The 12,944-nt window shown below is 42.5% G+C and overlaps 1 protein-coding gene across 6 annotated transcripts in view; it reads left to right on the forward strand.

The window, feature by feature from the left end:
* Positions 1 to 1,042: 1,042 nt before the first annotated feature.
* Positions 1,043 to 12,944, forward strand: part of PTPN13 (protein tyrosine phosphatase non-receptor type 13) — a 129,593-nt gene continuing 117,691 nt past the window's right edge. For 4 of the 6 annotated variants that reach the window (XM_087737143.1, XM_087737147.1, XM_087737148.1 and 1 more), the window contains exons 1-2: positions 1,043 to 1,163; positions 1,376 to 1,550. The gene's annotated coding sequence lies outside the window, so the exon portion shown is untranslated. Of the gene's footprint in view, positions 1,164 to 1,296; positions 1,551 to 12,944 lie in introns of those variants that run through there. The other 2 variants (XM_087737144.1, XM_087737145.1) reach the window with 2 other exon arrangements.

A 12,944-nucleotide genomic window follows, 5' to 3' on the forward strand; every position in this document is an offset into this window, starting at 1 on the left:
AAAGTTATAGCCAAACATTTTTTATTTATTCTAAAGCAACTGTTTCCACAAAAATGTGTGTGTTTGGTTTTTTTTTGGGGGGGGGGGTTGTTTGTTTTGTTTTTTTTTAAATAGACACTATTCTTCTGGACTATCATTCTGAAAAAGTTCATTTTCACATAGCCTGAATTTGGGGCCACATCTGTGGTGACAGTATTCTTTGCAACTAAAGGTACTTCTGCCCTGTGACTATGTCCTTTCACAGTCTGCCTCCACAAAGGAGGGAGCTTGTGCAGAAACCCCAGAGGAACCCACCGAAGAAGCTCCAACCTCATGGCACAGGTGGTCAGTGGGTCCCCACAGCGGATCTCGCATTCAAAGTGGAAAAAGAAGCCTTATTCTTAAAAAACCTTTTCACCTCGCCAAGTAGACCTTTTCCTCACCAGAATTTGTCTGACAGACTAAGAACAATCAATCAGCCATATTTGAAAACTTTGCCAGTAAGGCTTTTGTTTGTACAATCTTGCTTTGTGAAACTTTTTTTTTTCTTTTTTTCCCCCCCGAACAATGTAGCACCGGTTTGGCTAGTGATGGGAAATGAAACGACTGCCCATGGATGGCTCCCCTCCTGGCTTCCCCATCCCTTCAGTACCCTCAGGAACGGGTGTCTGTACGAAAGGACACGGGACTCCCGTAGCAGAGAACCGAGACTGCCGGTTTAAGCGCCCAGGACAGTAAGATCATCCCCGAAGAAAACCCGCCTTTGGGGCCAAGAACATGTTGCCGTTATCAGCGCGGTAGTTTGCCCCCAAGAGAGTCAATTCTCAAGTTACCTTCGAGCTCCGGCCGGACGCCGAGGGCGGGAAGTGGCCGGGGCCGGGGCCGGGCAGGGCGCAGAGGGCGGGCCGGGCGCAGGGGGCGGGCCGGGCCGGGCGCAGGGGGCGGGCCGGGCCGGGCCGGGCCGGGCCGGGCAGGGGCCGGGGCCGGGGCCGGGCGCTGAGGGAGAGGGCGGGGCCGGGCCTGTGTCAGCAGCTTCCCCGCCGCCTCGGGGGCGCGAGGGAGCGGCCGTGGGGGGCGGAGAGCGGCTGCGCGGCTGCCTCCCCGCGCTGCTGGGGGCCCTGAGGGGGCAGCGGCCAGCGGAGCGGGCAGCGGGAGGGCCGGGCCGGTGGAGCCGGGCGGCCGCGGTGGGTACCGGTGCCCGCGAGCCCGGTCGGAGGGGCGGCTGCTGGCGGCGGGCCGGCCGTGCACAGGGGGAGGGAGGGAGCCGCGGGGCGGGTAGGGCCGGGCCGCCGCTCCCGCCTTCTCCGCCCCGTGCGGGAGAGGAGCGCCGGGGCTGGGGACCGGCGCGGGAGGAGATGCTGCTCCGCTCTGACTCCATCCTCGCGCTCCCTTACAGGCGCCGACCACAACCGTACGCGAGCGCTGCTGCGGGGGAGGGCGAAGCTCCGGGCTTCTCGGCTCCATCACCGCCCTGCATGCGCGAACGGCGCCTCTAGACCGGCCGGTAGGTCCGCGGCTCTCCGGGCCGCTCGTCCCTGCGCGCCGGGGAGCCCTTCGCGGCCGCTCTGGAGGTGCGTGGCCGTGGTGGGCGGCTGGGGGGAGGGAGTCTGGGGGCGGCCTCCCCCGAGGGGGGTCCCGCGGACGGACGGACGGACGGACGAGCGTTGGTGGCCATTTAATCGCGGGGCGGCTTCGCTCCTCGCAGGCTGGCGGGGGTGCCGGCGGCGCCAGGTGAGCGGCCGCTCCTGCGGCGAGGGAGCAGGCTGTGGAGGGGAGGGCGGGCGGCGGGCCGCCGCGGGTTTCGGGCCCCGCGGAGGCGTGCGGGCAGGGTGAAGTACCGGGCCGGCGCCTGTACGGTGCTAGCGCAGGGTGGCAGCGCCGGCCGCGGCGTGTGGGAGGAGGGAAGGAACGGCTGCGCGGAGCGCGGCGGGTGGTGTCGGTTCTCCCCCGGGCGTCCTGCCCGGGCCGCCTTTGGGGGTGAACCGGGCGTTCGGGGGCAGCGGTACACGCGTGGGGGGTTGCGTCTGCCGGCGGCGAAGGGCTCGGTTGTGGTTACGCAAAGCAAACAAAGCAACCCCCCGAACTTCTTAACAGGGGGAAACTTTTTGCCTTTTTAACGTTTTTGGAAGAACAGAAATGAAGTATAAATCTGTTGGCCAGTGATGAGAAATAGTGTAGGTTTCATTGGCTTTTTATCTCCTAGCAATCGACACCTCCGCAGACCACAGGATAATCTCTCTCATATTCTAGATTGTGTCATTCTCTTTAAATTGCGTGTTTAAAACAACAAAGGCAGTGACTTCATAGGGAACCGCCAGGAGCTGCTCTGTACCCCTCCTGTTTATTGGGGAAGCATTTGGGAACCGGTTTGGTTTTGTAGGTGGGATCAGAAGTAAATGCAGGATATGAAAAGTGTAAGGTTGGTTGCAGGTAAACTGCGTCTAGCTATCTTATTGAGGTGTGAGTTTTGGAGAAGGGATTATGAAAGGCTTTGCATGTGGAACGAGCTGGGGCAGTAGCCATGATCAGTTCATGAAGCTTTTTCAGTGGGAAGAGAACATGTTCTATGAAACCGTACAGTGAAAGTGGGTCAGAATATGCAGCCTTTCTCCTGGAGGCTGAACCTCAAGTGAGAAAGCTGTCATTGAATACATGTGTTCCAAGGTGTCGTGACTTCCAGGTCATTGGTTTGGGCTCAGGCTAGTGAAGTGATGACATTTAATATCTAAAGTAATGACTCCAGAGCAGGACTGCTTTCTGTGTTCAAATTGTGCATCAGGCCAGTACTCTACCTGCGCAAGTCTGTCTGTGGATGACCAGAAGTATGTTTTAAAGATGTTTCTGCAAGAGTTAGAATCAACGAGGATACAGATACAAATAGGAAAACAACTTTAATAGTTTGGTTCTTGTGCAAGAAATACTGATGAGGAAAGAGTAAATCTAGTCTTAGAATCTTTTGGTAGTGCAGTTACAACAGAATTTGCTACCACTCCTAGTGCTATCAAATGTACCTATCTGTTCAGCTTTCATGTTGGGCATATGTATTTCATCTGGAGTGTCTTCTTTATCTGCCAACAAGCATGTCTTTCCATAAACAGTTTTTAAATGTAAGCAGCAATTTAAGGGAAGAAAAGAATGACAGCAAGAGATAGAAAAACCTAGTGTCTAACTTTTTAAGGTATTTTATTACTTGTTTTTAACCTAACAGTCCTGTCTGATGACTGGAAAGCACATAACATATATTCTTCCCATAATAGGATTTCTTTTTCTTTTGCTGTTGCATGATAAAAAAAAATTGAACCTTCTGTAGATGAGGGGTTTTCTATTGATTTTTTTTTTTTTCTATTCAGAGTGTGACTTTTTTTTTTAAAGTTAAAGGTACGGCAAAAGTAAATACTTTTGGACATACCAGATGTAAAATGAGACAGGCTGTATCACAGGGTGTTACAACAGCTTAATTATAAAAACCCTGTTCATTCTGAGACTGTTGTTGAGTGGAGTTGGAGGCTATGAGAACCACAGACTTGAGGACACTGGAATGGATGGAAGAGTATGCATGAAACAAGGAATTCTCCGTGGGAGAAGGATGGGCTCAATGTTAAGGGTTAAGTGAGTGAACAGCACGTATTTTCACCAGGATAACAGTGTATGGAGAGGATGGGATCCAGTGGTCTATTCACAGCTTCACAGGCCTTTGAAAGTAAAAATGGGCTGAGATATGGATGAGTGGTAAATAACCCCTATAACTGGTCATCTTGAGCCTGTGGTAACTTGTGCATAGCATTGCCATTTTGGATGTCTTGAAGTGAAGTAGTGAGGAAGCCTAGGAAAGGAAGGAGCTTGCATTCTTGCAAGTGGGAAGTTACCAAGGCACAAATGTTGCATTTGCTGATTCCAGTGGGGAGGAAGGTGGTATGTTTCTTTGCTTTTTTTTCCTTTATGGTGGGATTTTTTGAGCCATGTGGTTCTTATAAATATAGAGTAAGTATCACAGTGAAGGACTGCAAGTTAAAATACAGTCTTTTATCTGTTTGCTTTTTGAAAAGCACAGCAAAGCAAGTATTTTCACTTTTGCATGTGGAACAAATTATTTGGCACATAGCTATTTTCTTCCCAACTGAATGCAGGTATGAACAATAATAATTAGCAGTTGTATAGTACAATAAATCTTCAAAGTGCCTTCAAATCTTGATCAGCAAACCTTAATAGCATGCTATTCCTGCAAGAGAGGTAAGTAATTAGACAGATAAAATGAGACTGGGCAGACTCTTAAATGGAGTTTATTGTTGAAGTGCCAGTCGGTTGGACAAAGCTGCTCTTTATCACTGAAGTCTCTGAATACGGCTGTACATTAAATGGCTTCAAATATTTATATGTTGAAATACATGACAATATGGCCCAGAGGGTCTGGTTAATATAGGCACCCTCTTGTTCCAAGTCCTTCGCAGTTAAGGAGACCTTACACTCAAGAGTCTCTCTAGTGGTTGTTCCAGAGCACCTGTCAAGATGTACTAACTTGAACAAGACTAAAGTCAGCTCTTTAAGGGGAATGATTCTCTTTTGAAGAGCTTTCCAGTTTACTCATGCAACAAACCTAGAACCTTTAGTCCATTGATTATATTGGTAAAACTCAAAAGTGGTTTCGCCAGGAGTCTTAAACCGAAGAACACATAAGTATTGATCTGGCTGCCGCATTTTGGACATTTGAGAGGGAATGTTGGTTAGCAGGCCAATGCTCTGTCAGTCACCCTTATTTTTTTCTTTGCTTACAGAAAAACTGGCTGGAATTTTACTGCTTTAAAATGAGCTAGTCAGTGAGACAAAGAGGCTGAAAAAGCAAGTCTTGGGGTAGTGTGTCATGGTGCAGAAAATATTTGTAAGCAGTTGCCCTAAGCTGTCGCTTACCGTGGGACAAGTGTGGATGGAAAGCTAGGAATACCAGAGTAAGTTAGTGTTGTATGTTGCCAATTAACTATTAATGAAATCTGTGCATCTGTAAAGAAGGGTGGAACTTCTGAAAGAAGTGTTTCCCAGCCCCACCTCCTCCTGAAGTGTAGAGAAGGAAGCTGGCATTTACAGATGGGAAGGGCAGAAGACGACTCTTTGGTGCCACTTTTACTTTGTCCGGGCTTCTCTTTCTCCTATGCCAGTTAAATACCTGGTGAGCAACTAGGCATATTCTTTGTGCATCGCTATCTATTAAAATGCTTTCATAAAAGGCAATGAATTGAGTAGGCTGTCTTGGAACAATGATATGCCTTGTGAATTTGAAATCTAATTGCCAGGATAGAGATCTGCTCCAGTTAGCTTATGAAACTCCGTAGGAAGAATAACAGAGGTGAGAAGACTTTGTTCTCAGGGTTTCATCTGTTGTTCTTTATCTTTTATGTGTAAATTTAATATGTCACAGAATTAATGTCAAGTAATATGTCAAGAATTAAAGGAGACCTAGTATTAAAACTGCTTATTTTTGCTTGTAGGGAATACTGTAGTTTTGCAGGACCGTAATTGTTATTAAGGATTTGTAGGTGATAGAGTAATGTCACATTTAGGACTAGGTGTTGTCAGCTCATTCTTCCCACTTCAGTCTGTTGTTAAATCAGATAAGATGGGGCACTTGGAAAAGAGGGGGAAGCTTTATCTCCCATCTCGTAGCTGGGAGTAAAACACGGGGAGAAGAATTGACTGACCTAAAAATGATGAAAGTTTAAGTGCACAAGTTTGGAATTGAACACAAACCTCTTAATGAACTAATCCGATGCTGTTGAAAAATGCCACTTTTTTCAGTAGATTCTGAGATGAAGAGACTTCCAGTTTCTGTGTGCTTCTACTTTGTCAGAGGAAGGACATGGTTTTCTGGGGTGTTCTCCCAGCTTTGGATAAAGGTTTCTTTTTGTTTGTTTGTTTCTTGAAAATTGTCTTAGTAGAGCACATTTGTCTGTATCTGTGGGAGAGATATGGGAGGGAACATCCTATAGACCTTGCTGAAACTTTTGAAAGTGAATCTGAAAATGGTTTTCATATGGTGCTGACATCTTCCCTAACTGAGTATTTGTATGTAGTGTAGGTACTTGGTTTCAGGCAAAGTAGCATATATGAAGTCTGTTTTATTTAGGAAAAAAAATCTTGAGCTGAAGGGCTACTTGGGTGACTTTTCTTGAACAGTGCTGTTGCAGGTGATTTATATTTGTGCTGTAAGCTTGAAATTGATGCTGAGTTTAGTAAGAAACACTCCTGTTTGACTCTTTTTCTCAAGTAAGAGAACTTAAACAGAGGCTCTTTCCCATCAGACCTTTCCCTGAAATCCAGTTTTGTTTGTTGCTCTATATTTCGTTGAGGGGAGAAAGCTGTTAGATCATACAAATTCCTCATGTTTTGAAGGTAGAATGTGGTTTTCATCATAATGAATGCTAGACTCTTACTGGATAAATCAGTGGAAATACCAGGTTCTCCTGTGTTTCATCTCCAGTATCACAACAGCTGTAGAAGCTGTTTTGACTACATCTATATATGTATGTAGGTGCAGCTGATGTTCTCTAGCAGCCAGGTGACAGTAGTCTTCCTATTAGGTTCCAGGATGACCTTGTATGTTGGAATCTTAACACCACTGCTGTGTGCCGTATAAAACTAACAATACTAGTTCATTGCAATAGCGTAGTTATGCCAATGTATTAGAAATTGTTGCGTTCTCTGTTGACTTCAATGCTATTTCAAAATCAACATTGAAAGGCATAAAGAATTGTCAGGGTAAATAATATTTACAGTAAAGTTGCATGCTTGGAGAGGTAAGCTTCTCTGAGTCTCATGTTCATTCTGTAGTCTGTCTTTATTTTCATTCATGTAATAGCTGGTGGTGTAGTCAGGCAGTAGGCAGGCCCTCAAAAGCTGTTACAGAAAAAACCCAAGGAACTGAGTGCAAAGGCTTTCTGAGTTATTACTGAGCACAGACAGAACATGGCTTATCTCATTATCTCAAGGGTTATAGACAGTCTCATTTGCAGCTCCCTGTTTGTGCAGGGGAATTGGTTCCCAGTGATTAATTTTATGTTTTGGATGAGGATTTTTCTCTTTTTAATATTAGTTTCTTTAGCATCTCAGTAGTGTGTGTAGATTGGCTACTGTGTTTTCAGGTTTTCATGTAGACATGAGTGGCTACAAGGAGGGCATAAAAAACCCCAATAAACCTGTTACACTGGTGGCTCCAGGGCTTTCTTAGGGTCACCAGGGAAAGGTAATGGGACTTGACTCGTACAGCCACGTCTGCTGCGCAGCAGGTATTCAGAGACCCTGTAGGACATTGCTGTTGAAATATTAACTACAAAATTTCAAACTTGTAAGCAAGCTTATTTGGTATTAAAAGTGTTCAGTCTTTCTGGATGGGGCTGTTGACTTTTTCTGCTAGCCACTTTTATATATTGTAATTTTAAAAGATTAAATGGACTAAAGAGGGGGCTAAATTAGAGTTTGAAACTTAAACTGTTAGAAATAGTTGTGCTTCCTAGCAAAGTCATGCCTGGTTTAAATGATGAAAGATTTGGACTGGAGTATTTAGATTTTTTTATCCGTGTCATATGTAGATAGTTAAACTTCATATAAATTTTCTACCTAGTTTGATCATCAGAGTATCAGTACTGTAAAAAAAACTTGCTGATTCTTCTTCTCTTGTCACAATTCATCAAATGCAACAGTGTTTTATTACTGAATTTACCCATTTCTCTCTCTGCATAATTTAGTGTTTCAGCAAAGAGAAAAGTTAGAGAAGGGAAAGGGAGCGGATGTTTTGCCTTTTAGTATCTTCACTGTAAAATCAGTAAGTGGAAAATCCCTTCCTAGTGCTTAAGATTGTGGTCAGTGAAATAATAGCTCACTTTTCCCAAGTCAATGCAAAGCTGTATTTGCCTTCAGTGAATTAACTTGGGAGTTTAAATCCCAGGCGAGCAAACGGTCAGTACAGTGGTACAAGTGCTACTTTTGTTCTTTACTTTTTAATGTCAGTGAGTAGCAGCACACGTGTTACTTTGAGAGACATCTCTGTAGTATTTGTCGCTGACTGGACAATTGTGTGGTTAGGTTTATGTAGGGTTATCCCTCCAGCAGCCTAATTAAAGACTATATGTAACTTCCTTAAATGGTATGTTTCAACAGGTGATAGTTTTCTCCTTCAGAGTTTTTGTTATGGTATTTCTTTCAAGTGCCTTAGTATGTTTTAACTATTTTTCAATGATTGAGGTGCATTTTTTGTTTGTTCTTCTGAAGCCAGTTTGGTTTCGTCTTCTCTAAGTCTCAAAACTGGACTTCTTCACATTAACTTGACTTAGAGGAAATAAGGGAGTACTGCCTCTATGCATGTATTAATCAGATTTATTTGTTAATAAGCTCTCTCTGCACTTTTCAGTAAAGGATTTATCACCTCAGGTAGGTTTTTAGGAGGAAGGAGATTCTGCCCAGCCTTCATAGACTCTGTCTTCTAGAGTTCTTGTATATCCTCAGTCATCTTTTCTCTGTTCTTAGACTAGTGCCCTGCACATGAAAGAATTTTTTCTTAACCATTTGAAGGAGAGCTTCAGAAACACTTGCAGAAAAAGTCAGCTTATTGTTTAGTATTAGAAATCTGTACAAGGTGTAGCAGCAAAAAATAAGACATCCAATGAATCCACTGTAATATTAAAAAAAATGTTGTAATCTAGGGAAAATTAAGATTTTAATGATATTTTTCTGTAAAAGTAACTTTGACCTTTGTGCATGGTGGTGTTTGGCATCTGAACTGATACACCCTGAAGAGCAATGGGAATCTCCCTGCTAACTTCACTGAAAATTTGAGTAGGATGCAAGCAGAGTACAAACACTGTTGATATCCTTATTGGTATGTAACATTACAATAGACAATGCAGTGTATATCTGTATGTCTGTACATTAAGAAAAAGTGTTCTCTCACAGGAGCAGCAGTTGTGAAATGTTAAATGGCTTGTATCTGAAAAAGGAAGAAATTATTTAACAAGCTGGGTGGAATATACCTGTACAACACCTGGAAGACTTTGACCTAGAAGGCCTAGCTTGTGAAAACAGTGTTAGGAAAACAGTATTTTTTGGCAGTGCACACAGTTTAAAAAAGGAAGGTGGGGAAAGGCCCGGGGGGGAGGGGAGGGGAAGGGTAGGCTCATTCAAGGTGTGCTGGGGCATCTTCAGTCCAGGTTTATGGGCCTTACTAGAATGTCGGTATCATCTCATGTGCTGGTGGTGGAGGCTTCTGTGAGCTGAGGTTTCTCCCTGATAAAGGTTGGGATGAGTACTTTTTGGGTCTCCCAGGTTAGTGGTCATGTTTAAGGCCTTCAGGCGTTAATAACTATCTGATGTGTGGTGTGGGTTTTTTTATTGCTTTGTTTTCTTGGGTTTTTGGTAGGTTGGTTTTTGGTTGTTTGTTTTTTGTTTTTGTTTTTTTCTTTTTTTTTTTAGAACTTTTGGTCCTCATCCCTTTTTATTTGTAAGGTTGTTCAGACTCCAAAAATCAGAAGTTTGCCTGGAAAGTCTGCTGTAATAATCCATTTAATAAGAACTGCAAGAAATAGGCACTGCAAGGTTTTGAGGAAAGCCCAAAACATTAGACTTGTGTTTCCTGAAAGAGGTTTCTTCTGATGTTGTTTATCTGGCAAATGTACATGCTTAGCAAAACAAGCTAATGCCCAAGAACCTGAAATTTTGGACAGCTTAATTTTTCAGTGTGCCCTGTCATTGCAATCCCTTGAATAACCTTAATGAAGAATTTAAAGATTATCTGATTATAAAGATTTGCTAGCTGGCAGCGATGAAAGTTTGTTTCATCAGCTATATAGACTCATTTATTGAGTGGCTTTGCAGTTAGGTTATCACATGTATGGAACGGCCAAATGAGCCTGGAGCTTTAAGTGCATGGGCTAATGTGTAGAACTGAATTACTGAAATAGCTATGCAAAGCTCCTTTATGTCGAATTAAAACGTGTGTGCTCACGATGATTGTTACAAGACTCTGGTGTTTCAGAAGAGTGTGATAAATTGTAAAAATTAACTCTATTTTTTTGTTGTTTGTTTTCAGTAGTTTTTGATACCATTGTATCACATTAGCACTAGTGTTTGCCTTAATCTACTGGCAAACAGTTCCAGCAAGAACAGTTTTCTCCCTTTTTCCTTGCTCCTTGGTACAGATCTATCCTCTGTGAATTTGAGGAATACAGTATGTAAAGGAAGAAAACCTTAAGCCTACTTTTTGTTGTTTTGTCGCAAAATACTAAGGAAAACCCTTAAAAGGTTATTATAATAATTTTTTAATTTTATTTGCATGCATTGTCTTCAGAATAGAAAATATTTTGTATGCTGGAAGATCATTTGGATTTGTCAGTTACTGTGGTGGTATTGCACACAGCAAAGGCTGGTGGAAGAAAACATTTTCTGTTATTTTTGGTAGTGGCAAACATTTACTGCTGAGTGTCTGGTAAAAGTCAGGTGATCGTGAGGCATTACAGCGTCCTTCAAGACCCTTAGCATGTTCTTTTCTAGTGAAATTTGAGCAGATAGGTTACTGTCTTCGCAGCAAACAAAAGAAAATACCCTTTGTGAACTGCTTAATTACCGCTGTGTTACTTGAACAAAATGTCATGTGGAGTAGAAGTGTAAATGTGTTCAGAAAGAGATTGGAGAAATTAAGAGAACAGAGACCATTAGTGACTATTAGATTTCACTCTGCAGCACTAACCTTTAGCTCAGGAACTGAATAAACTGGTGATTGCCAGGGAAGGGTGATGGGAGAGGTGGTCAGATCCAGTATAGTGCTTCTTGTATTGAACATTGCTTAGACTTCTAAATACCAAAAGAAATAGGAAGCTCATCCAAACTGAAAACTTTAACATTTTAAAAGAAAAAAAGAAAAAAAACTTCTTTAAAACTTCTTTAACATTTTAAAAGAAAAATAAGCAATTTTCTGTGATCTGCCTTTGAGGCTTTTGTGTGTCTGCATGGGCTGGCTTGCTGTTTCAGACAAGAACCCTACGAATCGAGGACATACAAACGCTGGGAACTGCCATGTTGTCCATGGAAGCCTGTGTTACAGCAGCGTGTTGGTTGCAGTTAGGTCAGTGCTCTGGATTAGAAGCATCGGCGTTGGTCATGGCTGTACCTGGGAGATGGGAGAAGTTTCCCCCTGGCTGAAGAAATGTAAACAGGAGGCTGAGCTGTCTGGTTCAATCTGCGGTTCCTTGCTTGTTTTTTCATCCTTTCTGTCATGGAATCCTTATTCCCTTTTCTTCAGGTCCCTTAAGGAGGCATTAAATGATGGATAGTCAAGTAATCAAGGGATTTTGCAATTTTCATGCATAGAGCTCTAGAGTAAAAATAGTTGCTTAGGAAGACAAGACGAAAAAGCAGGAACACCTTGGTGATACCACAAAATTGTGGTTGCAGTATTAGTTGGTGTTAAAGAAGAAAGTGAAAATATACTACCTGATGAAATAATACAGTAGCTTATATAAGTAACTGTCATTTTAAATAGTATCGCATGAAAAGCACAACAAAAAATAACTTGTGAAGGCATACATAGTTTGATTTCTTTTACAGATGAGAAACATGTTACTTAAGAACTGAAGGGCATTCTGCAATGATAAAAGGCATTCTTTTTGTTCTTGCTTGCCTCAACATCAGATTCTTGTTCTCCGATACTAGTACGTGTGCTGTTTTGCTCTTTCTGTTCTTTGGCCTTGCATGCTAAAATAAGCATAGAATAGTCAAAAAGAGCATTTTTCAATGCAAACCCTTTAGTTTTGTGATGTTGTCAGACACTGATGGAATTGGTGTCTTTCAATACTGAGTATTAAAGACCAAAATGGAATCAGCAAATCACATTGTACGTGGAAACTTCTCTGGTGTTTGCACAGTTGGAATATAGTTTGCAATATTATAGAAAATATTTTTGTGCTTGACGTTAACTGAACTCTTTGATATATGCATTAATTCTCACTGATTCTGTCCCACCCATTGCCTTTACTTTGAGAATATTAAAGAACTGAAGATCACAGAATTTAACTTTTCACTGTAACATGGACTGCTGGTTGGGAACTCTGCTGATGATGCAAAATCTGTTTGTTCTGCTTCCCTCTTCAGTGGTTTTGGAGAAGTAGAAGAGAAACTATTGCCTGTCTAGACTTCAATAATTCATATATAAATTTACTTTTTATGTAGACAACATTTGTTTCAAGGCTTATGATGTATTTTCAATGATAGGCTATAAAGGCCAGTTAAAAACACCAAACAACACAATGCAACCGTTGTGCCAAGAAGTAATATGCATCTAAGAGTGATTGCTTTTTATAATAGTTTTAGAACCCTGAGGTATAATGTGTTTAAATTGATGTCAAAGAATTTGTGGAACTCAGATTTTTCTGTGTGACAAAAGCTCTAATTAGTGACCAGCAGGCTCTTTGATACAGAGCAACTGTAAATTGCGTGTGACTTCTGGGTGGGGAAAGTTCAGGTTTCCTTCTCCTTCCCTTTTTTCCCCCCCATCTGTCAGTTGGAGAAACTGGAGTTTTTTAATTGCCTGGTTGTAGACTGTTGGTGTAAAATAAAGGGCGAAGTCTTACAGCCACTTTTACAGAAGTCTGATAGTTGTCTTGTGGAAGAAGATCACTAAAAAATTGCAGAGGTCTCTCATCAGTGTGATAAAAGGCAAAGGCTAGGTTAGTGCTAGCTGTCTTCAGTTAATTTTTTTGCCAAAACTCAAAATTTTAATCTGTAAATGTGTACCTTTTAAAATGCAGCCTGTGAATGGTTCTATGCATTTATTTCTTCCTAAATGACTGGGGTAATATTCAGCTTCTAGATAAGTGGACGAAAAATGGCCAGTAGTGTAAACCGAATCATAAAAATACTCAAAACAATTATTTGAGGAAAAAGTATTTTTCTTCTGTAATTGATTAGTAATGGTCCACAGGATGGTCTAG

This window comes from Nipponia nippon, unplaced genomic scaffold (genome assembly GCF_047370975.1).
Source record: "Nipponia nippon isolate SJK-2023a ecotype South Korea unplaced genomic scaffold, ASM4737097v1 scaffold_6, whole genome shotgun sequence".
NCBI classification, from domain to species: Eukaryota; Metazoa; Chordata; class Aves; order Pelecaniformes; family Threskiornithidae; genus Nipponia; species Nipponia nippon.